At 38.7% G+C, this 26,415-nt stretch overlaps 1 protein-coding gene across 5 annotated transcripts in view; it reads left to right on the top strand.

Annotated features, from left to right (window-relative positions):
* The window catches only part of SYT1 (synaptotagmin 1), a 272,094-nt gene that overhangs the window by 53,169 nt on the left and 192,510 nt on the right, over positions 1-26,415 (top strand). The window contains exon 1 of one of the 5 annotated variants that reach the window (XM_061454713.1): positions 14,290-14,306. The exons of 3 other annotated variants lie outside the window; for them this stretch is intronic. The gene's annotated coding sequence lies outside the window, so the exon portion shown is untranslated. Of the gene's footprint in view, positions 1-14,289; positions 14,307-18,297; positions 18,321-26,415 lie in introns of those variants that run through there. One more of the 5 variants, XM_061454711.1, reaches the window with a different exon arrangement.

Here is a 26,415-nt window from a genome sequence, read left to right as displayed (position 1 = left end):
ATGACAAATTAGAGCTGGAAGAATGAAAGTACAGATTTTGTCGAAATACTAGTAAGTTCCTCCAGATGGCCTAATGAAAAAAAAGTTGATTTTCTCTTGTGATTGTCTTGACCTCCAGTATATTTTCTGTAGAACTTCTGTCATTTTCACCCGAAATATGAGTAGCCATTCAGAGAGGTTTCAATTTTTCTTCTAGCTTGTGCCTGGTTAGAAAAAAAAGTAGAAATATTTGGCAGTGATACACAGTGTCTGATCTGTAGGCAACAGTTACTGTACTCTGAAATGATGTTGAATGCTGCCTCAGATGTTTTCACAGTTAGGTGTCTATGGTTTATATCAATGCTTGTTCACAGATTAAATGGTTTCAAGTGTGTTTTGGATGTGTATTTTATATTTTTGTACACTATTAATGAACAATTGTAATTGAGTTGGTGTTCTGGGAAGCTAATAATGGTACGTGCACAGTACTCAGTTTCGGTACCCTTACTAAAGCATGCCAAAACAGTTTGACTGTGTAAGATAGTGTATGCATTTCTGTGTGTTAGGATTTGACTGTCTCTTTGTTTTACACAAATACCTTTTATTGGTAAGCACAACCTTCTATCCCTTTTAAAGTTTTTGATAAGAGCATATTGACAGGTTGGTTGACTGGTCATTTTCTGATGCTGTTGGGGCAGTGCTTCTTCTTTGCTGAGTGAAATTTACTGCCACATCACTTTTTTTTTTTTTTTCCCATTGGAACAATGAGTTACAATACAAGACTTTCTTCAGAAGAAACCTGAAACAGGTTTTGTTGCTTTGCTTTTGGATGGAGTTTCCTACATCAGTATTGCTAATTATCTTACCACCTTGTGATAGGATCACTAATAAAATACTGTACAGTCCATAGAAAATTGACAATAATTTACATAGTTACTCTAAACTCCACATGTACTTCAACTTTGAAGTTCTCACCTTCCATGGTTGTTTATGCCTGGTGCCTTATTAACTCATATGAACAAGGTGGTCTTCACATTAGCATTTGTAAAAGATAATTAATTACAGTTTTGTACAGAAATGGCAAATGCTTAGGTTGATGCTCAGCTATACTTCTTGCATATAGAGGAGAATCTGGCAGATCCCTGCTGATGAAACAGATCTGTGGCAAGGGTGTAATCCTGTGCAGAACATACCTGCTGGCACAGCTCGTGATTGACAGAAATGTCCACTGGAAAAATGCTGGCTGGTATGGGGAAGTTTTGTGGGGAAAGATTCTAATTCTGTTTGCTTTTCATGGAACACTTAATTTTCCAAGAGAAATTTCTCTTCTTCAGTGGAGAATAAAGCACATTTCTACTATAGTTAATAATTGTTGGTAGGTAGGATATGACTTCTAGCTAGGTAAACCTTCCTAATAAAGAAGATGAGTCAGTTCTAAAGGATCTGAGATCTTTCTTCTGTTATGATATGTGTTTTTTTTCCTCCTTGTTTGTTTTGGTATTTTTTTTTTTATCTTCTCTAGCCCTCCCCCCCCCCATTATTTATGCTTGATACTACAGCATTTTTGGTGTTATGCTGCTTATTCTGTATGTTCTTTACAGTTAGTGCTGTACTCTGCGTTTGTTGATTGCATTTGGATGTGCAGGTGGCTAGTTAATATTTGTTAGTGTTTATATTCACTAACCTTATGAGTCTTGAAACTTGAGACCTTGAAAATAGCTTCAAGAACTTTTTATGATCATTGTATGTGTTCCTGGTACCTTTAAGAAAGCTGGCTTTCCATTTCTCAGTCCCTGCTGTCAGTTGCCAAAGCTGTCACATCCAGGGAACGAAATCAAGGAACATGTGCTCTACTGTTGTTTAGTCGTGCACTCCTCTCCCACTTATGTTTTATCCTTACACCTTGTTGTGGAAACCCAGCTTTTTCTCTAGCGCTTACAGTGAATAACACTTGTTATCAGGACAAGCAATCAGTTCACCCCCAAGTTACAGTAATGCTACTTTTTAAACCAGCAGCAGAGTATTACTTAAGGAGAGCCCATTAGATGGCCCTTCCCCAGAGACAGACCTTGTCTGATTCAAAGCACTGTGTGGTGCCTTTGAAACGTAATTACTAAAATGCCACCCATTTATTCCAGTAGAGCTGCCAGGATACACAGGTACGGTTTTTAGCTTTTTAATTAAAGATGCATATCTGAGGTAACCTAGCAAAAGTAGTTTGCCTAATTAACTCCCTTTAGTTGACCATTCTGTCAGTTGCTGGCGTTAGTAAATATTTGGTTTCTTTAAGCCTGATTTCTGTAGATGGGTAGATGGGTGATTTAGATATTTATAACTATGGAAGAAGAGATCACTTCATTTCTGTGTCTTTTCCCATGATATCTTTTAGGACTTTTCAAGTCACAGTTCAGCTTAAACAAAAATATTGAAAGAATAAAGAGCAGTTCACACATCGATATGTGAAACTTTGAATTTTTTCCCAAGATGATGTTTTAGCTACTGGCTAAGGGGGTCAGAAATGTGAAATATTATATTCTGTAGCTCTTTTGTCTTCTGCAAGTGACACTTGCAAAGGTGGGGTTATTTCTTAAATTTATAACCTTGCTTTTAGAAGTCTATTTACTGTAAGGCATGTTCATGGTCTCTTGAAATTTCAGTACATAAAAGGGGGTCAATAATGGTCTTTAATAGAATTGGGAATAATATGTAATAGCCCTATGTCAAAAGTCATTATATAGTACAGTAGTTCTCTGGACTGTGTATAATTATCCCAATTTCAATGGGGTAACACAGATGTGAAAATGGTCAGTTCTTATTGCTTACGCTATTATTTTCTGTTCCACTGTAAAAGTTAAGATCATTCTTTATACCTAAATTAATATTTAATGTCAAAGCTTGAGGGACAAAGGAAATGCTTTGGTGGGGAAGAGATGAATTTATACGTCTAATTAAAAGGTGCACTGAAAAGGACATTTTGTTTAATGCCAGTTCCCATGGTTACTTGCAAATAATTACACAGTTTTAAAAACACAAAACTTTTTTTGCAGTCTTACTTCCAGGCAGATAAGTGTCCAGCAGTTAGTTATAATTAGCTATGTAAGAAGTAAATTGTCAGCCTTGATCTTCAAAATTCATCTAAGCTTGCATGTTTTATGCCTGTGCATACTGCATTTTTATTGCCTTCAGTAAGATTAGATTTCCAGGTTAGGCAATTCTGTCTGGCTTGACTAATCTTATCAGGTCACTCTCATAGTTTATTCTTACCTCCACAAGTTTTATGGAAGGCTGAGAAAACCTTTAAAGAAACAGCTATTGTTTTCTAAAGCGGCATCTATTTTATATTTGAGAGTTTTGCTCTTTTATCTCAGGGCCTTTTTTTATTGTGTACCTAATTTTACTAAAACCATTCAGATCATGGAAACCACAGTGACGAAATTACAGCCTGCTGTGAAGGTTGGCCATAAGAGACCACTGCTCTTTTGTGCTTCAGTAATAAAAGCCATAAGTTTATCTTATTAATAATAGTAGCAATATGATTATTTTATTTGTAATACCATACAAGCATGATGTGATAAATAAACAGTTGAATTCGACTGCCTGGGTTTTTCTCAATTAAATTCTGCCACTGTTTTGTTTGTGAAGCTGCCCTACATTGGAACTGCACAGTACGTGTCATTGCAGAATTAGGGAAGCACAGCGCATAGCTTAAAACTCACAGTGATCACAATTCTGAGCTTCTGTTCTGAAAAAAATTCTGACACTTGTGTGTGAAGCATTTTCAGATAACTCTTTCTTTTTAGATATGTGTGGATTTTTTCATGTTTGCACAGTTATTTTTTGCGATTTTTCAGAAATAGGCATAACAAGATATGTCATTTCATATCACCCCTGCTCATTTCCTGTTCGTCTTTCTTGTCATCTTTTCATCAAAGCATTTTGGTATTGGGACAATAAGTCACTATTCTTTTTAATTAATGCCAGTGATTAAAATATTCTATTTAATAATTTTATATAATTTTGGATTTAAAACTTGATAAGCACTCGATTTATAATTAGATTAACTGCTCTTTTCTCTTTCGCGCAACACAGAGATCTGAAAGAAGTAATTCTTCACACAGCACGTTGATTATTTTATTTCTTGATTCAAAAATCTTAGTATCAGACTTGCTTATTGCCATGAGTTGTGATGTTTTTAGGTTGAAGATAAGCTATAAAACAATGAATAATGCTTAGTTACAATACTTGTTCCTCATTGTCCCCTCAATGAGAGGGGAGCTGGTATCAGCAGGTATCTCTGGCAAAGGAAGCAAAAGAAACAATTTGATTGACTCTGAAACTAAAGAATCACCTAATCATTCACATTGGAAGGGACCTTGAGAGGTATCCCAGCCTGGCCTCCTGCTCAAAGCAGGATCCGCACTTGAGTTTAGCAAGGTTGCTGAGTGTTTTCTCCAGGCAAGTCTTGAAAACCTCCAAGGATGGAGTTTCTGCAACCTCTCTGGGCAGCCTGTACCAACACTTAATTGTCCTCTTGTGGAAATGTTTATTCTCATATTCAGTTAGAACTTTCAAGATACAATTTATCAACATTGTCTCTTGTTCTCCCACAGACCACTTTGTGTAAAAATAAATGTCATTGTGATCCATAAATACAACTTACTTAAGTTAGTATTACATGCAATCAAAATGAAGGAAAAAAAACCAGTAGAGACTATAGTAACAGGACAAGGGGTAACAGGTTAAAACTTAAACAGGGGAAGTTTAGGTTGGATATAAGAAGGAAGTTCATTCCTGTTAGGGTGGTGAGACACTGGAATAGGTTGCCCAGGGAGGTTGTGAATGCTCCATCCCTGGCAGTGTTCAAGGCCAGGTTGGATGAGGCCTTGGGTGATATGATTTAGAGTAGGGTGTCCCTGCCCACGGCAGGGGGTTGGAACTAGATGATCTTAAGGTCCTTTCCAACCCTAACAATTCCATGATTCTATTATTCTATGTCATATTTTTACATGAATTCATATACAAAATGTATAATTTGAGGTGTGTAATGTATAAAATTAAAAACAGCATTTAAGATAAAGTCCAGACATTTTCCCAATATAAAACTTTAAGGGATGATATTTAAATTTTATCTTTTCCTTTTTTTAATTTTAAAATCTATTTATTTTAGGTCTTTATCATGTTTAGTAATTTCACAAGCACATGCTTTTTCCTCTTGTCCTGGGTTCAGCAGTAGCAGTCATGTTTCTCCTCCTTGGTAGCTGGTGCAGTGCAGTGTTTTGACTTTCGGCTCGGGAACAGAGCTGATAGAGATGTTTTGGTTTGGCCAAGGACTTTGTGAGCCTCATGCTCTGCCAGGGAGGAGGGGAAGCTGAGAGGAAGCAGAGACAGGACACCTGACCCAAACTGACCAAAGAGGTATTCCATACCACAGCACGTCATGCCCAGGATGTAACTGGGAGTGAGCCGGAAGGGCTGGGAGACTGCAGGGTACGAATTACCTGACTGGGTTTAAATCACGACAGTTCTTTTTGGCGCCCAACGTGGGGCACGAAGGGTTGAGATAACGACAGATTTGACTGGATTAATAGTCATTCGTCACAATGCTGATTTATTGGGTATCAGAGTTGTTCTTCTTGATCTCACAGCTTCAGACCGTTGTAACTTACGTAGAGCCGGTATTTGCTGTGATAGTGTTTATCAAGTGTGGGGCCTGGGCTAAGGTTCTTGTCTCACTGTGCTTTATGGCAATGGCTTGTAATACGGGCGGGTTCCAGCAGCAGGGCGGGACGGACGTGGCCGTGGACTTGTACCTGGCCGTCCGGCTGCTCTTCACCGTCCTGGCCCTCGCCCTACTCTCCATCTTCGTGAGGCTGCAGGGAACTGAGGGGGAGCGGTCCCGGGAGGCGGCGGCTGCTGAAGCGGCCCGGGAGAGCAGCCCCGGGGACCAAGCGGCGGCGCGAGTGGGGCCGGAGGCCGCGAAGGGACGGCTGCGGGTGGAGGAGGCCGGGGCGGTCGAGGAGAGGAAGGAAGCGGCTGCCGAGCAGCGGGAGAAGGCGGCGGAGGAGCCGAGCCCCGCGGAAGAGCCGAGCCCGGCGGAGGAGCCGAGTCCGGCGGCCGAGCCGAGCCCCGCGGCCGAGCCCCGCCCTGAGACGGCCGAGAGCATCCCCCGGAAGCCGCCCGCCGAGCCCCAGGAGGATGCAGGAGACCACGCAGCATTTCCCAGCAAGGCAGAGGAGGAAGAGCTGGACTCAGGAAAAGAGAAGCTGGTGGTGGGAGAGCCGGCAAGCACAGCAGCTACACCAGCCCCAGTGACAAGCACAGCAGCATCGTTTGAGAGTTCTGAAGGCTCTGAATGGCCTTTGGGTACCCTTGGGACCTGCCTGCTGATTGTGATGGGGATCAGCATGTTGGCACACACACAGACTGTGTTCTACCCACAACCATTTTGTCTGATCTCAAAAGTTAAGCAGAGTCAGGTTTGGGTCTTGTCTGGGGTTAAACAACAATATAGGGGGACCAAGAGATTTTCCCCAAGGCTGGAGAGTCATGAGTGGCAGGGTGTGTGGGACAGTATGGGCAAGTATCTAGTCCACTGGGCCCCTCCAGTGCTTTGGAAGCGTCGGAGATGGAAGGCAGCTGTATGGAGTCCCCAGCAACAAGCTGCAGAAACTGCTGAAGGGGACAGTGAATTATTTTAAGCCTGGTGGGCCCATGGCACTTCAGGCCATCAGAGCAGAGATGCAACACAGAGATGGACTCATGATCGAGGGGTGGACTTAACAATGGACACTATTGCCCAGGTTATTCACGCGTGTGAACACTGCACACAGTCTCTCCTGCTCTGGAAGACTGTTACAAGAGATGGAGCCTGACATCATGGACCAGATGGACGCAGCAGCTTTATATGGTCCATGCACTAAGATAAGAGTGCACCGAGATAAGAGTGATGGTATATTGAAAATGTGGGAACTGAGCATGACGTGAATGATATGGAATAAGGGGTGGATAATGTCCTGGGTTCAGCAGTAGCAGTCATGTTTCTCCTCCTTGGTAGCTGGTGCAGTGCAGTGTTTTGACTTTCGGCTCGGGAACAGAGCTGATAGAGATGTTTTGGTTTGGCCAAGGACTTTGTGAGCCTCATGCTCTGCCAGGGAGGAGGGGAAGCTGAGAGGAAGCAGAGACAGGACACCTGACCCAAACTGACCAAAGAGGTATTCCATACCACAGCACGTCATGCCCAGGATGTAACTGGGAGTGAGCCGGAAGGGCTGGGAGACTGCAGGGTACGAATTACCTGACTGGGTTTAAACCACGACACCTCTCCAGTGGAAGAGGCTAAAATGTGCACATATTCTTAGCAAGATGCTCCTGTTACAGCTTCTCAGGGCTGCTGCTTCATGAAAGCTCAACATCTGGGCTTTATTATGAAAAGTATATTTGGAATATTCATTCAAGCAAAATAAAAGTTCTCTATCATGAACAGATCCTTTCTCTGTCTGTAAATCTTCTATTCTGAAACGCTGGAAAAACAGACTTAAAGCATGTCTAGATTTTAGTCATATTAGTGAACTAATCAAAGGAAATTATAAACTTTGCTATCTTGCCTGTTCTTCCAGTAGGGGATAATAAGATTGACCACACAATATGCAGAGTCAGTTTTGGTTGAAGGAATGTATCATCCTTTCTCTGTCAAAAATCATCAGTCTTCAGATGCATTTGTTACTAAGAGTAGCTAGCTTCTTAATTAGTCTTAATTTAAAAAGATAGGGCATCTTCCTCTAAATAAAAAAAATAAATATCACTTTCCCTATTCTGCCTTTTTTTTTCTACATCATTCTGTTCCTCTTCACATCACATTTTTTGTCCCCTTTTAAGTATTTGCTTAGTGGGCTCCCCTTTTTCCTTTTTTGTACGTTTTCTTACTTCTGTGCTCAGTATTTTTTTTTCCATCCTATCTTCCAGTTTCAGTTTCATCCAGTTTCATTCTGTTTTCCAGGTTCCAGTTTCTTATTTCACTTCCGCTTCTCCAGTCACATTTCAGCTAAAAACTGAGCATAGAGGCTTACCCATTTTGCCCCTGAAAGATGTTCTTGAGCTTGAGTTTTCCTGAGTGTAAGACTCAGCTTGCAAACTTCTACAGAGCTGACACTGAAAAACCTTGTTGTTGTCTGGAAGGCTGGAACAACCAAACCCCATTTGGGTATATGAAATTACATGATATACTACATCTGTGAGCAACAGAACTGTATTCCAGAATCCTTTGTGCACTGATTGACAGCTACTTGTCAATCCTGAGGCTGAAATGAAAATGAGCTTAACACCTCATTTCCCTTGTAAATACTATTGCATGTTTAAAGCACAGGCTTTGTGCGGCCAACTAGTTACTCTACTGTAAATTCATATTGTCTTCTGTATACGTAATCTGTTCCTGGTTTTACCTCGGAAAGAAGAGTATCTCAGTGTCTTTGGTTTCCCCTAGGTTTTTCAATTCTTCTTGCTTCTTTGTGTGTATCAGGAAAGCCCAAGCACGGTGGAAACTCTCTTTTTCAACTACCACTTCAACGCACATCAAAGTACTCAAAATTTGCAGACTAAGGCCAGTTCACTTTCAAAAGACTCATGAAGAAACACAGTGTTCTTTGATTAAGTGTCCATGATTTGATTTGGAGTTGTTTAGTTTGAAATTACTTGGACAAATTAAATATTTAATATGAGCTAACAGGTTGCACATCAGTATATTTTAAATGTCTTGAAAAACCTAGCCTTCAGCTTGTTATTCACATGTCTGAAGAAATGAAATAATAGTCTAATGCAATGACTGCTGGAGGTGAGAAAACACATGAAGCAGTCTCAAAAAAAAATCTGAATACGTGAGTTCAGTAATCTCTAAAAAGAATTCCAGTGCATTCTGTGCTGTCATAACTTATTGTGAAGTAGTGACATTCTTCATATATGAGTAGCAACAAAGTAGAATGGAAGGTTATGGAATATATAATGAATTTGAAAAGGCCACCAGTACAGATAAGGAACTAATTTTTTGCAAAATATTCTTCGTGTTGCTGGATTTTTAAATATCCATCCGGAATTCTGCAATGATATTAGAAAAAGGAGACCTCAGGCCTGGGTCTGACATGTCATAGCAGACTTCATTATCAAGTAATCTTCTATAGATGATTCAAGGTGTTATAAATAATGCTGTCATCATATTACTATGTTTCATTATTCATTATGTATCCGACAAGTATGATCAAAGAAAAGGACAGTGGTTTTTAACATAGCGAGCAAAATGCATTTTCAGTGTTGTGTAGAAATATTCAGTGTTCAGAGACTTTCACTTGTCCTTGGAAGAAGATTAAATTGGGATTGTCATTGGGGTTGTCAACCAAATGCAGTCTTTTTCCCATTGAGATGCATTTATATAAAATTGTGGCTTGCAAGAGAGAGAGAGAGGACTTATTGCATGTTAATTTTTCTGTTTATGAAAAGATGTATGTGTATATTAAGTTATACATATGTATCTTTACATTAGTCTATATTGATATGTGTAGGTTCATGCCCATGAGAAGAAGCACTTTCCCTTGTTTTGATATTAAAATGCCAAGATCACACACTTTAGCTATGCAGTGATAACAATACTAAAAGAAGTTCTTGATATTTAATGCCTAAAAACCAAAGTCCAGAATGAACTCATTTACTTCAGGTTTTAAGTCAGACGTTAGAAAATAGGAATTACTAGTGAAAACAAGCCTTTCCATGGGCTTCAACATACTCAGTTTTAGTTGCATCAGATCCTAAAATAACTGAGGCAGAGGATTCCAGAATATAAGCAAAATGCAGAATGCTTAGGGAAACAGCAGATATTCAGACTTCCATTTTGTCCTCATTGTTTAGTGAGATATTTACATGTGCTATTTGCATCCTTCTCTGAGGATGGGATTATTATTTTTTTTCTGTGAGTTTTTCTGGAATACTTAATATTATTATCTAATCAAAATAATGGTGTGTTACTTGGATACTACGAAATTTGCATCAAGCATCTGAAAAGAGGAAAAGGTTTTAGCTCATTTTATGTATGGGTCAGTAAGGCACATAGTGCACAGGAGTGTCCATTCATTTTGCATGTCCTATTAGCACAAGGCCTTTAACATCCTGATTCTGTCAGATTGCTACATTTTTCTGTAGCATACAATGCATGGAAAGCCTCCTTTGGAGGCAGTTAAAACTAGAAGGAAGCAAGACACACTTAGCAAATTTCAGTTATTTCTGGAAAGGAGAAGAGTATTAAGAAACTGAGTACAAAGCCAGGTACTGGAAGGAGAGTGCTTGTATAGGGCATTGCTCTTTGCTTCTGTTTCTGCAACTGCAGATGCTTTTCTCTGGATTTCTTCCACCTATATTCATTCTTGTCTTCACCATACAGAGAGTCTTCCCTGAATAATTCCTGCTAGATTGCCACATGCGTGTGTGCTATTTTCTAGTCTGTCCACCTGTCTGCTGCTTCATGCTTCTGTCCCATTCTCTTCCTGCCTTCTGACTCCTCTCCCATCTCTGGCTCATCTTCTTCCCTGGGCTGTTGGGCTGGTCATCTGTATTTGCAGTACTCCAGTTTCCATTGCTTCTCCCTACCCAGACTCCCTGCCCAGTGTTGGTCCTAGGGCATACAAACATATACACTCTGACCAGCCATCCCTTTAGAAGGTGAGACTTATCCCTTTCTTTTTGATTGAAAGCCATGCAACTCTATGTCTTTCTTGCTTTTTCACACTGTAAGGCTTCATATAAAGAAGATGCTGCTTTTATTCTGAGTTCCTGGATGTAGTGCTGTGACTATATTCCTGAAGTTTTCTTCTATTCTACAGTAGAAATCTTTGGTCTTTCCAGTTCTTGGCTGGAACAAGTTGATTGAAGGTGGAAATCTGGTCATAGGGATGTAGCTGCTGATCTTTAATCTCTACTGCAAATAGATGAACTGAGGATTTGTTTTTTTTCTGATAGGCCCATTGATTAGACAGATTTAGACACTTCACAGAAATCAAGATGTTGCTATGCCAGGGTCAGTCTTCTACCTGACTGCAAACACGTAGGGGAGTAAAACTTCTTCTTAAAAGATTTGTGATTTCCCCCCCCAAAAAAATGTCTTTCCCCCCCCCCCCCAGTATTATAATTAATTTGAGGAAGATATGCAGTGCGGGGATTTCAATGGCCCACAGGTTTGGCACAGTAAACAGACTCGCAGAATCAGAAGTACTGACAGCTCTCAAGTGTAGGCTTGAGATTGTTGCCTGTCACATAGTGTTTAAAATAGTTTCTTGTATATTTCTCCATATGTGAGATTCATTAGCTGTGGATAGAAGATAGACATTTTTTACAGTAAACTTCTGAATTTGCTGCTTTATTAAAATCAGTATATAAATCATGCTCATTAAGCTGGAGGACAAAACAAGAAAAAATTCAATTACAGGATCTAATAGAGCATTATGTTGAGATTTAAATGGCTGCCATGAAAGGATAAATGAAGTATTTGTTATATTTCCAGTAAGTGACAGTTTACTTCTACTGAAGAACTTAAGCCTATTTTCATAAACTCATTTAATATTGTGCCATCTTTCTTTCTCAAGAAATCTGGTAAATATGTGTTTGCAGCAAGCTGTTTTGCTGTTTTGATTGTCGGAACCTTGGAAAATATCAAGGTCAAATATAGAATTGCAAATTAATGCAAAAATGCATTTAATATACTGATAGATGATCTACTCAAATGCTCCTATTTTTACACTTATAATTTTTTAATTGTAAAAGAGATGAGTGAATTTAATGAGCTGAAAATGATGGCATAGTGTTACTAGTTGGAGTTGGAACAATTTACTTGGGTGATATGCAGGTTTTCTCACAGAACTCTGCCAATATAATTCAGTCCAGAATTGGACAAAAATATTATCAACCAAACTGATATTCAACAGTCCTAGTCCAGTAGTGGCTCAACAGAGGATACCATTCACTGAACATTATAGCAGCACTGTAGGGAAGGAAGAGAATGAGGAAGTCATAATTTAATATAGCTCTTAACACTGACTAGTGGGTATAAGGCTGAATTTAGAAAGTATTTTTTTTAGTGGTAGATAGTAGCTCTAACAACTTTCTCTATCCTAAGAAAAGCTTCTTTTTCCTTCGTTTTCCAAATCTCCTCTTGAAAATTCACGGTCATGTAGAAGTGTGTTGTTGAAGACACTGTGTTGACTTGTTACACACACACACACACACACACACACACACACATAGACACACACTGGGGAATTTAAGGCATGTTTCAGTTGAGAATGGCTTTCCTATTGAGGTTAAAGTGTTTGAGCCCATGTGCGTGAGTTTTTCTTCTTTCCCTATTTGAAGATAGAAGTTAAATGCGTGATTAATTATGTGGTGTCTTAAAACCTAATTATGGTGTCTTTCTGTATAAAATATCAAGATTATGAACCTATGGGAGTACCAAGCTGTTTTCCTTTGTTAGTTTTTGAAACGTAAACCCACAATGTTAATTAGAAAGTAACTTGCAATGTTATCCTACAGTAGCAATTTTGTTGAAGGCTTGGATAGTATAATGTCAAAGGAAATGAGTAAGTAAATGTAGACAGACATGAGTTTGGGATTACTTTAGCAAAAAATCTTTTTGGAAATTACTGACTTAAATCCTTCCACAGTATGAAGGCTGGATGTAGGGCAGTGGGAAGTGACAAAACTGCTGATCCACATATTACAGAACAGTGGGAGGTTAGAAATCGAGACTCGATACCAGACTTTGAACAAAGCTGACAACATTTTGCTCCTTGCATTAGCCCCTCCTGCTCTCTCATGTACTCTTATGCCTGGAGGAGGATAAAAATATGGTGAGCTGTTTGACTTGTCAAAACAATTGTTATAAATGAAACCCTATAACTCAAGTTTATCAATTTACATTCGTGATTTTAGTCTTTCTTTGACTGTGGGCTCTGAAAGTAAGCAAGATGAACAGCTCCACAAAAAATCCAAACAGTTAATCAGTGCAGTGCTTTTTATTTTCACCTCATCTACATCCTGTTTGCCATATGTGACAGTGAAGCTGGGAGGGAGAATTGTGTGAGAGCATCCTTGTAATGACTGTCTAAAAGTATGGGCTGGCCCCAGCCAGCAGACAGAATGAGGCTGTGCTGTCAAGTCTAATTTTAAGTTGGGGACAGGGTAAGTTCAGACGAAATGGAGAGCAAGATCACTTGTGCGCAGATCAGATGTCCTGCTTCCCCCACAAATAATACATAATTTCAATTTCCAGGCATACCTTGTGGTCTCATCCCTCTCCTTCTGTCTTTCCTGATACTTCCTTCTCACCCATAGTCTTTCATACCTTTTCAATAGGAGAAGCTACACAACTGAAATAATCTTAACCCACTATGAGCTTAAACAGTTGTGGAGGAAACACCTAGTCAGTCTGTGCTCCACTTTAGCCAAATTTTACTAAAAGACCTGTTTCCGGGAATACTGTGAGCCTTTGATCTCTTGTCATCAACCAACCTAGTCAGCAAAAACCCAAAGATAATCTTCTTGGACTGTTTCTGGTCATGGTTAAGCTGGTTAAACCTTGGGGAAGAAGTTAGGGCCAAATTTCCATAGTCCTTGTTCTCATGCATGATGCAGCATTCTAGTATGAGTTCCACTTGCATGAAAATGATATGATGTGACTGTTAAAATTTTGTGAATTTGTCATAGTATTAACTACCTGATGCCATTTTCATAGTAAGTGAACATAATTCATAGTAACTTCCCAGGGGTGGTCTGAAAGGATACAGTGTGGTAACTTAATGCTGATTATTAGCTATTAAAACACAGGTTTGAAGGGACTGCATATGGTACAGTGCTGTTTTGTGTCCATGTGTGAAGGAGCAAAGGTGAGCAAGAAGGAAGAGGGGAGATGAAATCCACAATTTGACACACCCCTAAAATATAGCTGGGCGCTCTTTTGCTCCACGTTTTACCCAGAGCTAGCTCAAGACAAGAGATTTCCTTCAGCCTGGTCGCATTTGGGAGCCACTGCTGCTTTCTGGAGTTGCAGGGTGGGAGCAGAAGAATAGGATTCCCAGGGGGCTGGAGCAGAAGATTTGGAAGTATCAGTATCATGATGTGTCACTACATTGCTTAAAAAGGTTTGCTTTGCTTTTTCTTCCCTCACCCTTCAGGAAGACACTAGCTACTCCTAAGAGAGTAAGGGACAACAGAAGAGATGGGAAAATATTGATTTACAGGATATTTAGAAACAAGTTGTACTTCTGAACAGCGATCACCTCAAACACTGCATGAACTTGGTGGGTCATGGTGAGCTGCATGGTGGAACAGTTTACACCAGATACAGGCTTTTGAATTCTCTATTTCTCTGGCTGAATGGTTAGTCACGTAGTCTTTGTCATTGGTTTGGTTTTGAGGCTCATGAAAAGCTACAAGTGAGCAGCATGTGAATTCTTGGAGCTTGCCTACTACTGAAGTCTGGGCTATCTAAAGCTAAGGCTCAAGTCAGAGGGCTTCCATGCTATGCCTGGAGCTACATGGCAGTGCTGTGCAGTTGAAGAAAGGCTTATGAGTGTGGAGGCTTTCCCAGGCTGCAATTATGGTGGTGCGTGTGAAGGTGGATAAAGATTCTGGAAAGAAATCATCGATGCTGAGAGCAGTTTAAGCCTCTCTCAGTTTGATTTGCTCTGAAGTGGTATAGGAAAGCTTACATATCGTCACTATCCCCACACAATAACAGAGGCATGGTAACTTTTTAAAGTTCAGCCATTATTTCTCAAAGGAACATATAAGCTCCTGCAGCTCTTTGTTAATATGCTTGTTAGGAGGAAGCACAGTCTGTGCCCAGAGCAGTAGAGCTGTGGTTTCCTGACTTGCCCTTCCTGGCTAGGCTAAATGACATTTTAACAGCTCAGTCCAGGCCATTTGGCATGGGGAGGGACAGTGCCTCTAGGCTGAAGCCCCGGTCAAACATCCACTGTCTCCGTGCTCTGCCACTGACTCCAGAGGAAAGGAAATCTGAAACAAGGTATGGAAACCAAACTGTACTGTTGCTGTAGTGAGAAGTACTTTTGGTGAAAATAAACCAGTTTTTATTGTGGCTGTGGATGTGGTGGAAGGAACCTGGCCCTTCTTCACTTCTGCATACATCAGTCTGATAATGCATATTCATTCCTACCAACAATTAGGAAAATGCAGCTACCAAACACAGTGCTTTCAGATTTATCTATTATCTCCTTTTGATTGTCCAATGTAAGACATTTTTATTCAATCTTCTGTTCAGATGCAGGATCTATGCTCAGTAGATGCTGTGGGTTGTAAAAGTGCATTGGAAACACTGTTGAAGAAAAGTAAGTTCTTACTGGACATAAAAGTTGAATGTCAAGCTAACTGCTGGTATTTTTATTTACAAATGATGCATTTTTGATGACCCGAGGCTTGTAGATTTCTCTTTTTTCCCTTTCATGTTTTTTCATCAGTTCCAACTCGAAATGTGAAGTATGTATTACGAAACCAGTGTGGTCATTGCCTTGAAAGAAGGATGCTGACAGTGTAGCTCCTTATAAACTTATTTGTGTGTTGCTTTGCTGGGAATTTGGACAAGCTAGCCACTGAAGCAGAAAAAGCACAGGCAGTGTTGTCAAATATTATTGGTGCAAAGTGCCTTTGTATGTGCCTGGCTGAGCAGCATCAAATGGCATTTGACATGGTTCTTTCCCAAGGCCATAGCTTGCTGCATACAGCAAGCTCTCAGTTAAATAATTATATTTTATATTTATACACATACACGCATCATGTTTATAATCCATCAGGGTGATTTGCAGCAATTTGTAGAATATTCCTCCACCTTTCCTACCTAATTTTTTCATTCCGTATTAATAAGCTGCTTTGAAAAAATTGTGGCATCTGTCCTAAAATAGTATCCTTGTGTTAAATAAGCCTTAATGAATCTAACTACGATATACAGCGGTCACAAATATGTTTTCTGTAAAAAAAAACCCTAAAATTAGTGATTTAGCAGCTGTTAAATTATAGAAGTGTGGGATTTTTTTTTCCAGTCATTTCTTGGATGAAGAGTTTCAGACCTTTGAGTTTTTTATGAAGCACTGAAATGTTTCTTTTAGCTATAGTTATGAAGAAATACAAAGGGTATTTGTTGTCTCTGCCCTCAAGGCAAATAGGAATCCAGCTCCGTTATGTAATGTTGCACACAGAAATCATGGGGAAATGCCACAGTGTATTTAAGTAGAATTATTTTTGAACAAGTTGATGCTTTAACTGCATTTATTTATTTATCTGTTAATACTGCTTTCTTGTTAGGATTCTTCTGTCGAATGTTTGTTTTGCAATTCGGAAAGGTAGTATTACAGAGGCATAATAACTTTGATGTCCTAGATGTGCAAATTTAAAATGAAGTGGATGTTTGCTTCTCTTATTTTACTTTTTGTACAAGTCTTCCTCTGTCTCACTAAGTGATGCAAAGAACAGATGTCAGCAGTGAAAGCAGACATCTGGTACAGGCGTGAAGATTCAGCCACTACCGTAGCTGAATTTTTACTAATCCAGGCCAAATAACGATGGCACCTTTTCTGCATGCTGGTTTTATTTTTCTGTTCACTTTAGGCTGAGAGGAAAAACACCTGCCAATCCATATTGAAACGTTTGTGTTTCATTGATCGCTACCTGCAGGGACTATCCCTGTAATGACTGCTCAACAGCTTGGGGGTGAAAATGATCTCTCTGTCTAGTCTTGTATGGGATAACTCCCCACGGAGAAGGAGTCGCTGGTCAAAGCCTCACTGCTAGTTTGCCTTAGACTTGTCTTTTCAGTAGAATTTTGTTCACCATACCTCCTGCTTGCTGCTGGCAGCAAACATGGGGATTTTTTACCCCTGGCTTATGAAATTGTGGTTTCATTAAACCCTGTGCGTTATGTGTTAACTTGGTAAGAAAAGGTTCCACATTAACTTTTAACTCAGATGATAGCCTAGCACATTTTTTTTATTCTTCCAAAATCAAATCCTAAAGGAAGAAATATATATTGGAATTTTATTTTTTTTTGCAACTAGAAATAAGTTTAGTGGGGTCACCTTGTCAGAGTATTTAGGGTTTATCATCTGGTCACCTGACAGCTCAACTGAATTACAAACTGGTAGTCGTAAGTGCGCTAGTAGTATATCATGTGTTGCCAGTTTAATGATTTGTATTTTAAAGTTTCAATAACACCACTGCTACTTGAGTTTCCCTCATGATCTATGTAATTGTTTCCATGTTACCTTTCTTCCCTTAAAGAGTGAAAGATGTAAGGTAAGGGGACAGGAGGGAAGAGGAGGAAAGGGGAAAGAGTTTATGGCAGGGAAACTATTCATCATCTCTTTTCAAATGCACAATATAAAACAGCTGGATCAGAAACAAGAGAAGAAGCCTGTAATCTTTTCTAGTTATAGCAATATTGGAACTTTAGTTTTAGAATTAGTTAAAAATATTCCAAACATGATCTTACTGTTTTCTTGAAAACTTTGTATATCCTGATAATTTTTGAAACAGGAAAGTTATTCTGTAGCCACACTTACTGTAGCTCAGTATTGTTTGGGAGGAGCACTTAGAAATGGTGCCACTGCTCAGGTTTTATATACAGTGTTCATTTAAAGAGGCAGCAGCGCATTATGACATCCAGAAGATATCAGAATTTTCAGGCAATCTTTATTCCTATCTTCATCTGCCTACCTTCAGACCATTGTTGCAGGATCTGTACCATGAGATTTAATTTTGTTTTCTAATCACTTAAGAGTTAGGGGTGCTTGCCAAGTTGTTCAGAAAATGTAGTGATTTTTTAATATCTTACTTCGGAGGGTTTAAAGGAGCATGATTGTCAGTGCACACTGAGCATGAGTTTTATGAAAAATAACAACTCTTTAACATGAGCTAAATGGTGCCAACAGTCATCAGTTGAGAATGTCGCGGATCTAGTACATTCGTTATCATCCAGGTGGAGACCTACAGCTTGTCAGTCATGGCTTCTTAATGATTTTGTAATTGTATTGCGGTTCTTCTGTTCTTTTCTGAGCTACCAGGCATTTTCCTAAGATGGATCTGATTTAAGTAAAACAAGGCTTTTCATGATCTCAAAATTGATTGTTTGCCACAAATGATTTCAGAGCATGTGAGCAGCACACTAAACAAGATATTCTAGAGAACAATTTTGAGTTGGTCCACTATATTAGTATTGATTATTTTTTTTTTGTCCTTTCAAGCTTTCCCGATATAAATGTGGAAATAACTGCATGAAGCACAAACCAGAAGCCACTGTCTGTGTAAGCACACTACTTAGTGGTGGTCTGCTTATGCTTAACACTTGTTTGATATATAGACAGCAGTAAGATTAAATCAGAGTTAGTATTCAGTCCAGCTTAAAGCTCCATTGATTGCAGGCTGTCAAATATAACCACAGTATTGAAAATTGCTTGCTTTAACAATGTAAACATTTTTCTTTCATTTCAGTAAAACAGTTTACACTAGACAACACGTAATGGGAAATTTTCTACTACTTCATTCAAATATTGTCTCCAATCCAAATCCTCCAGTGTGCTTTAAACTGAAAATTCAAAATAATTTCCCAAAACAACCAACATCTTTGCAAATGTGCTTTTTTGAGGATAAGAAAAATATATGGAGTTAATGGTTTGTTTTCTTCTATAGGAACAAAATCTTCAAGTGTGACTTCCCGCTCTGGAAACTCCTTGCAGACTTACCTTTTAAGTGCATGGAGATCTTAAGTAATCACTCACCCAGTAATGCATCTTGGGGAAATATAAATGTTATATTTATTATAATAAGTAATTTCTAGTGTCTGAAAAAACAAGTTTGGAGTGACTTATTTTCTATTTTAATTTCAGTCATCAAATTTGCTAAGATTCTAGAATACCTTTTATGAAATACCTTAGAGAAAGACCTCAGAAGTGTAGAAATACACTGGAGAGGAATGTTTTTTTATGATTAAATTTGGGGGTTGTTTTAATAATTCAGACCAAACAAAACTGGGTGAAGTAAACATCACTCTTTTTATATAACAGCTGAATTTATTTTAGTATTTGTGAAATCGTAAAATATGTAATTCTTCATTACATGTAAATATTGCAAAGCTTTTCCGTCTCTACATGTATCAACCAAGCTTAAGCTCCGTGTTTGTACATCGCTCTGAAATAAAAGGTAAAAATACAAGAATGTAACTAGCTGAAATACTCTCATGGTAATGTTTAGTGTTTGTTGTTATTGAAATACATAAATGAGTGGGAAGAGTGTAAAAATCAGTCAGTAAGGACATGCAGTTCTTGAAAGGAAGCAAAAATACCTTGTATGTTCTTTCCATTCAGGGCTGACTTGGGTGCTGGACAAGCCGTTGAGTTTTCTTCAGTTGCATAGCTTCAGGGTCTATGAACGGGGGCATGTAGAGGACTTACAGGACTTCAGAAGCATTTCACATGTTCATTGGGTCACCTTCATAGTCCTTAAAAGGGTGAATCAGAGAATTGAATACCAATTAGCTTTAGAGATCTCAGTGTGCATCTGTAGATTTTGTTAATATTTGTAAACCTTAAAAACAAAAAGGAAAAGATCACTGCAACTAAATAAGATTAGCTGGCTTATAAGGCCTTCACTTGTGTGAAGTTTGTCATTTGATCATGACTCAGAAGTACTCTGAAACAAAACGGTCTGGCTAGTGATCTCCTTTCAAATAATTACATGTATTTTCTCTAGTGATTAACAGATATCCAGTCACTGTTATTTTTGAGTTCCTAATTCTTTTCATGTGTTTTGGGATTGTGTTGTGTGTCTGCAAATACCAAGGAAATATCTTCATGACAGGAAATTGTTCTGGAATAAGTGGATCCGGATGCTATGTTATGGTTTGTTACCTGCCTCATGATCCACACTGCATCCATTAACAGATTAAAAAGGAGAACCAGGATTGACACAGTAAAGAGATGACAAGAGAAAGGGTTAAAGTCAATGTAGAGCTAAATCTGTTTGTTTGGAAATCTTCTGTACTGTACCATATACTTCTTGTGGGAGGATTAGAGAAGTTTCTTGTAGAAAAAAAATGAAAAACCTGAAGAGAAAATAGCCCCACAGAATATTGAAATTTTACTGTACGGACAGTAGGTGGATTTGTAAAGAGACCCAGAGCAAGTTGACTCATTAAATCCTCTACCAATTAATCATTTAAAAATATTTAAATCCCGAAACATGTATGAACACTAAATTGCAGCATCTTATCCAAATTATTAATTTAACAACTTTTCTTAGGTTAAGCTTGGTTTTGATGAACTGATTTAATATTTCAGTACATATATTTATTGCAGTATTACTTAGGTACCCCATTCAAATTTAAAATAAGTATTTTTTTCTTTTTCTTTTCTTTTTCCTTTTCTTTCAGACTTGAAAATCAAGTACTAATGAAGCTGTCCGTACAGTTACTATAGAAATACAAGATGCTAATTGATAAATGATTTGGGGAGTGCATATTAAAGAGTGAGACACTCTTTAATGGAATTGAACAATGTGAAACTGCTTTGATTTAAATTGCTCTGCATAGAGATTTTGGGCACTTGCATATTCTGATGATATTGCACACCATAAAATATTACTTAAAATAAGCTGTAATTAAACAGTATAGAAGGGAGTGATGAAAGAAATTTTAAATATTTCTGATGGGAGAAAAAAGTCTAACATGAAATGTGGAGCAAATGCAAAGTAGGCAAGAAATGATGTCTGAATGAATCTGTGGCCATTGTAAGCATGTCAAGCATGTCATGATATTCACCATTATTACCATTATGAATTATATCCCATTTCACAGTAAGAGGAAGGTGGAGGTCTAAGGCTGCAACTTGTAGTATTTCAGAAGAAAATCATGTTAGTTTAAATCCAGCCGTTGTCCTGCCCTGTGTATTTTCAGAGGGTTCAGGTAAATCATCTTATACCAAAATCACAATTCTGAAAAGTACTTAGTTTATCATAGCCAGGTAGAGCTGGTCCTCTACCCTCTGTCCCTCATTATTCAGGGGCAATAGTTGGACCATTCATGAGTTTCTACTGTTGGATTTGAACAAGATGCTAGGAACGGTAGAAAATGTGATTTCTAATAAATTGCAGTAATCCACAATACTGTGGGAGTCTTCCTGAAACTCATGTTGAGCGTGCTCTGTGTGCATATTTCATGTGGCAAAATCCATTTGAAATGGGGATCTTTCTCTGTTTGTCCTTACGCTTTCATTTTGGAGTGAGTTATAGATGAGTGTAATGCTGAGCTCTCATTAAACATGATGCTACTTTATTTACTTGGAACCCCCACTACAAAAAGGTGAAAGTGACACACATCAAGCTAGTTTTTGAAGTTTGCACTTCGGTGCATTGATAACTAAATAACAGATCACCTGGTGGGAGACTTTGATTGCCTGTCAAGGCCAATCAGGAGTCACTGGCAGAGAAAACACTTATTCCAGCAAAGTATTCCTACTATAGATACGGTCAAGTAACAACAAAGACCCTGTGAGATGAAAAGAGCCTCCATGCAGGGTGCTGTAGTTGTTAGCAGCATGGATAGAGTGCTTTTGCTATGATTTGACTCATCTACTGTTCTGGGAGTGCGTTACTCAAAGGCTGAAGGTGGACCTTAATCCTATTCTGGGTCTTACTCAGTTGAAGGTAGGGCAAAAAAAATGTGTTTATAAATCAAGTTTGCCCAGAAAATAATGGTGATAATTGTAATAAACTCTCAGGAAGAGGTAAACATCTGTCTTCACTGTAAGCCATGCAGAAAGGTCATGAAGAGAGTGAAGAAGGAAGTCACTGGCTGGCAATTTCCTTCAATCAGCATTAAAAACAAGGTTACCTTTGAGTGTAGAACATTAGAATTCTGTATCTCTATCTAAGGCTCCAAGTCAGAGGCCTGGCATTTCGTACACTTTACTACTCCAGGGTTGCAGGAATACCAAATTCTGTGCTTTGTAACATATGAATAGTAAAGTTTTCTCCTGAATGAAAAGCACTTCTCTGTGATCTTTGTTCCCTACTGAAATTTAAAGTAAAAGTGATTTAAGGTTCTTACAATGATACTGTGCTTTCTTTTTGTTCTGAGCCTGTTGTAAAACCAGCATAAATGTCTTTCAGCAGAAATTCAATAGTTGAGTGAATTTTGTCTCCACTACTGCTTAGTGGAATTTGATTGCTATTGTGATAGTAAGCAAAGAAGTCATTATAGACCAAGACCCAACTTGTTCAAGGACTATAGAAACTTCAAACAAAAAATGCAGTCCCTATCTGAAAGAATTTGCTGCTGAATTACACAAGTTACAGACAAACAAGTCTTGCAGGCGTGTGTAGAGAGACAGCGAACTGATTCCTCTGGAGGGGTTCCCAGATCAGATAGCACTGTGAAAGAAAGGATGACTTCAGTTTTGCCAAGTTGCTGCAACAATTTGTAAAGTTATAGGCAGAATAAATGGACATCAGATGGATCAAGCTTGGCCTGCTGGCACTTTGGGCAGACAGCACTGCAGTGCTAGTACACATCTGTAATGTCATTATCTAGACCCATATGAATAGCATGTAACAGGATTTGGTTCCTTTGATGCCAGTCGTTAGGAACTTTGTTATTTTGTTGTCATTTTAAGACACAGGTAATCAAGCAAAGCTTAGTTACCATTTTTTTTCTACAAGGCTGCTGCCGTGCATGAAAGTTATAGCTATGTATGATTACTGAAATCTACCTTTTTCTATTAAAAGAGAAGCAAGTACAAGAAAGCCACAGGATGCTGTTGCCCTGAGCAATTACTTGTTTGAGCTGTCCAGGTGGAAAATTGCCTAGAGACTTCATGGTCATTTTTGCAGATTGTGGCAGCATAAAGGTGAAGTTGTGAGGTGTCTTAGACTTTGTCACTGTTTCAATGCCTGTTTGCAACTGAGGACAGTTTCTTTCTTGGTGAGACGATAGATGAAGTGGAAAAATCCGTAAAGTATTCTCATCAAAAGGGGTGTGGTGGTAGCTAACGTTTTTTTTAGTGTATAGACACTACACTGCACATACTGTCATCACGTGAGAGGGGAATAGTCTGTTCATGCAGTGGATTCCAGAATCTTTTTTCCAGGTTAGTTATTTTTCTCTGACTTCTGTATTAGTTTCAGAACTGTTTGCATAATGTGGGTTTGTCTTCCTGGATTAATAAAAATTAGGATATAAGCATTAACTTTAAATTACTTTTGTGGCAAAAGTAAAATCTGGTTTGTTTGGAGAGTAAATTAAAGGAACCATGTAAAGAAGGGAAACAGTTGGAAAAAATGTAGATGGGGAGACAAACAATTTGGACTAAAAGAAAGAGTTCTATTATGAAAAGTGAATGAGATCAGTCTATTTTAACTTAAACCTTGTGTAGAATTCAATCAGCTTTCACCCACTGTAATAAAATTTGGAAGTCGGCTGTTCCGAGCTAGAGAAACTGTTTTGGTTTCCTGGAAAGAAAAGTTTTTCTGAAAAACAGGCTGTTCCTTGTTCCAGTTCTCTTATGTAATTTAGTATATAACAACCTCAACTTATGACTACTGAAATTATATATTATCTGCAGAACAATTCACTATAAACAGTATTAGTACAAGCTTCTGCTGATTGCCATAGCAGTATATGTCATCTTTGCTCTTTAGGTTTAGCTCTTGATGTGAAAACAGGTCAGTTTTTGTTCTCTGCTATCAGCATGTGTGTCAATCAAGCAGGTGATGAACATATGCCCGTTAGGGGTTATATTTAAGATCATCAACTCATTTTATGTAGGCTTCTAAACAGATGGTTTCTCTCGGTTCCCAGAAGCTTTATCTGGATTTGAACCACTGATATGAGTATGGAAGAATCTGTTTATATTCAGCAATCTCCTCAATCTAACTTCCAACTATAAAATTTTTAAAGGCACAGATTATATTCTCTATGAATAAAGCATATGAAAAATTGCTGTATTGGATTAATAAGTAATTAGTGGAATTTCCTTCAATTAAAACTAAACACACAGGCCTGCAGCCTTGCATATTGAGTACATTCCTTCAACCAAAATAGGCACCAGTATAATTTGAGACAGAGCTGTGATATAAAGCTTTCCAGCATATATTAGTCTGATAAATTTTGAAGGTGATTTGCTTTTTATACCTTTCTTTTCCTGATAGTTTCTTTTAAGCTTTTCTACGTTGCTTTTCCACTGGATTTCGTGAAGTTTCTCAACCATTTGGCAAATAAGGAAATAGCATTACACTCAGAACAGAAATATACTGCCTAAATTATTTCTGGTAATGCAAATAAAATACCAAATTAATCTCATGGATTTTGCTGTAAATGAGAAAGCTCTTCTTTTGATTATGAATACTTCTACCATCCAATGACAGGTATAAATTATACACTGTGATCCACATATTTTGTTTCCTGATTTAATTTTCTCTTTTGCCTTTCCACTAGCAATGCAGTACTCTTGAATGTTATTACTAGTGTTTGATTTGCTGTACCTCTTAAAAGCCATTCTCAGAATCAGCATGCATAGTCACTTTATATAGCTGTATACAGTGTAATATAAAGACATCAGAGGTAGATTTACATGAGTTATTGAGGGTACCAGGAGCAACCTTATCAAGAGAAGCATAGGTCTTAATCTCTAGTTGTTTATCCCTTTTAGCCTGATACAGACATGCAATCAATACAGTTCTTGTGAGACAACCTTATAGTTTACTGTTATGTGCATTACACATACATTAATGCAAAAGTGTTTCTAAATTGTATATGCTACGTGTATTTATTTCATTGTGCATTTATTGTAATATAATAAAGCATCTTATCTTGATTGCTTATGTAAGATCTATGCTATCTAAACATCAGCTCTGAATATCAGAACTTCTCAAGCATTCGAAGTAGCAGACACTACTGTTACTGCTGTTCTAATGGAAATCAAATCTTGCGGTGGAAAGTAGTTAGCAATGACCACAAAATCATTATGCAACAGTGCATATACTTGGAACTGAAGGAAGGAGAAATTCAGCGCATACTCCTAACATTAGCACTGATTTAGCCCTTCTTTGTGAGAAGTGTTGATACTATGTCGAAGTCTAAATGATAAGTTGGGGTATACAAATAAGGGATCAAATACAGTACTGTATTCAGTGTGCAGAGTGTTCTAGGTTGATTCTGGCAAGTACAGAACATGAGATTTCTCAGTTGACTGTAAAGATCCCCTCAGATGACTAGGTCAGATGAAAATGCCTGTATTGATGACATCTGTGGGGAAGGCAGGGACTTGCAGATTGAATTAATCACCCTATCTTAGATGTATTCCTTACTTACAGTGTGTCGTGGTTTAAACCCAGTCAGGTAATTCGTTCACTCACTTCCCCCCCTTTCTTGCCCTCCCCCTGCTCCCGGAGGGACAGAGAGGAGAATCGAAAAGAATGCAACTCTCACAGGTTGAGATAAGAACAGTTTAGTAACTAAGGTATAACACAAATCACTACTGCTACCACCAATGATAATAATGGTAAAGGAAATAACAAGGGAAGAGAATACAACACCTCAGCACCAGCCGACCGATAACTCGCCCCCCTCAGCCCGACCAAGCACCGATCTATACCTCCTCCAACCCTGCAGTCCCCCAGCCCCTTCCGGCTCACTCCCAGTTACATCCTGGGCATGACGTGCTGTGGTATGGAATACCTCTTTGGTCAGTTTGGGTCAGGTGTCCTGTCTCTGCTTCCTCCCGGCTTCCCCTCCTCCCTGGCAGAGCATGAGGCTCACAAAGTCCTTGGCCAAACCAAAACATCCTTGTTATCAGCTCTGTTCCCGAGCTGAAAGTCAAAACACTGCACTACACTAGCTACCAAGAAGGAGAAAAAATGACTGCTACTGCTGAACCCAGGACACAGTGAAATCAGTTGTGCTGTAGGCACTATTAAATATATTGATTAGGCTTCTATTAGTCACAGTGGTGACTAGTTCAGCTGTAGATGTCTGTATGTAGTGACATATACTGTAGTGACAGGACAAGGGGTAACAGGTTAAAACTTAAACGGGAAGTTTAGATTGGATATAAGGAGGAAATTCTTTCCTGTTAGGGTGGTGAGGCACTGGAATGGGCCTCCCAGGGAGGCTGTGAATGCTCCATCCCTGGCAGTGTTCAAGGCCAGGCTGGACAAAGCCTTGGGTGAGATGGTTTAGTGTGAGGTGTCCCTGCCCATGGCAGGGGGGTTGGAACTAGATGATCTTAAGGTCCTTTCCAACCCTAACTATTCTAAGATTCTATTATTCTATATGATAGGCATCTAAAATTAAGAAAGACAAGTTGTTGACTCTTCTAATGTATACTTACATCCTTTCGGCTTCTTTGA

This window comes from Pezoporus flaviventris, unplaced genomic scaffold (genome assembly GCF_033815535.1).
Source record: "Pezoporus flaviventris isolate CSIRO_AGI_PZ_B2104156 unplaced genomic scaffold, CSIRO_AGI_Pfla_v1 ptg000016l, whole genome shotgun sequence".
Classification (NCBI taxonomy): Eukaryota; Metazoa; Chordata; class Aves; order Psittaciformes; family Psittacidae; genus Pezoporus; species Pezoporus flaviventris.
Note: the sequence above shows the minus strand (reverse complement) of the source record. Positions and strands in the feature narration are given on the sequence as shown.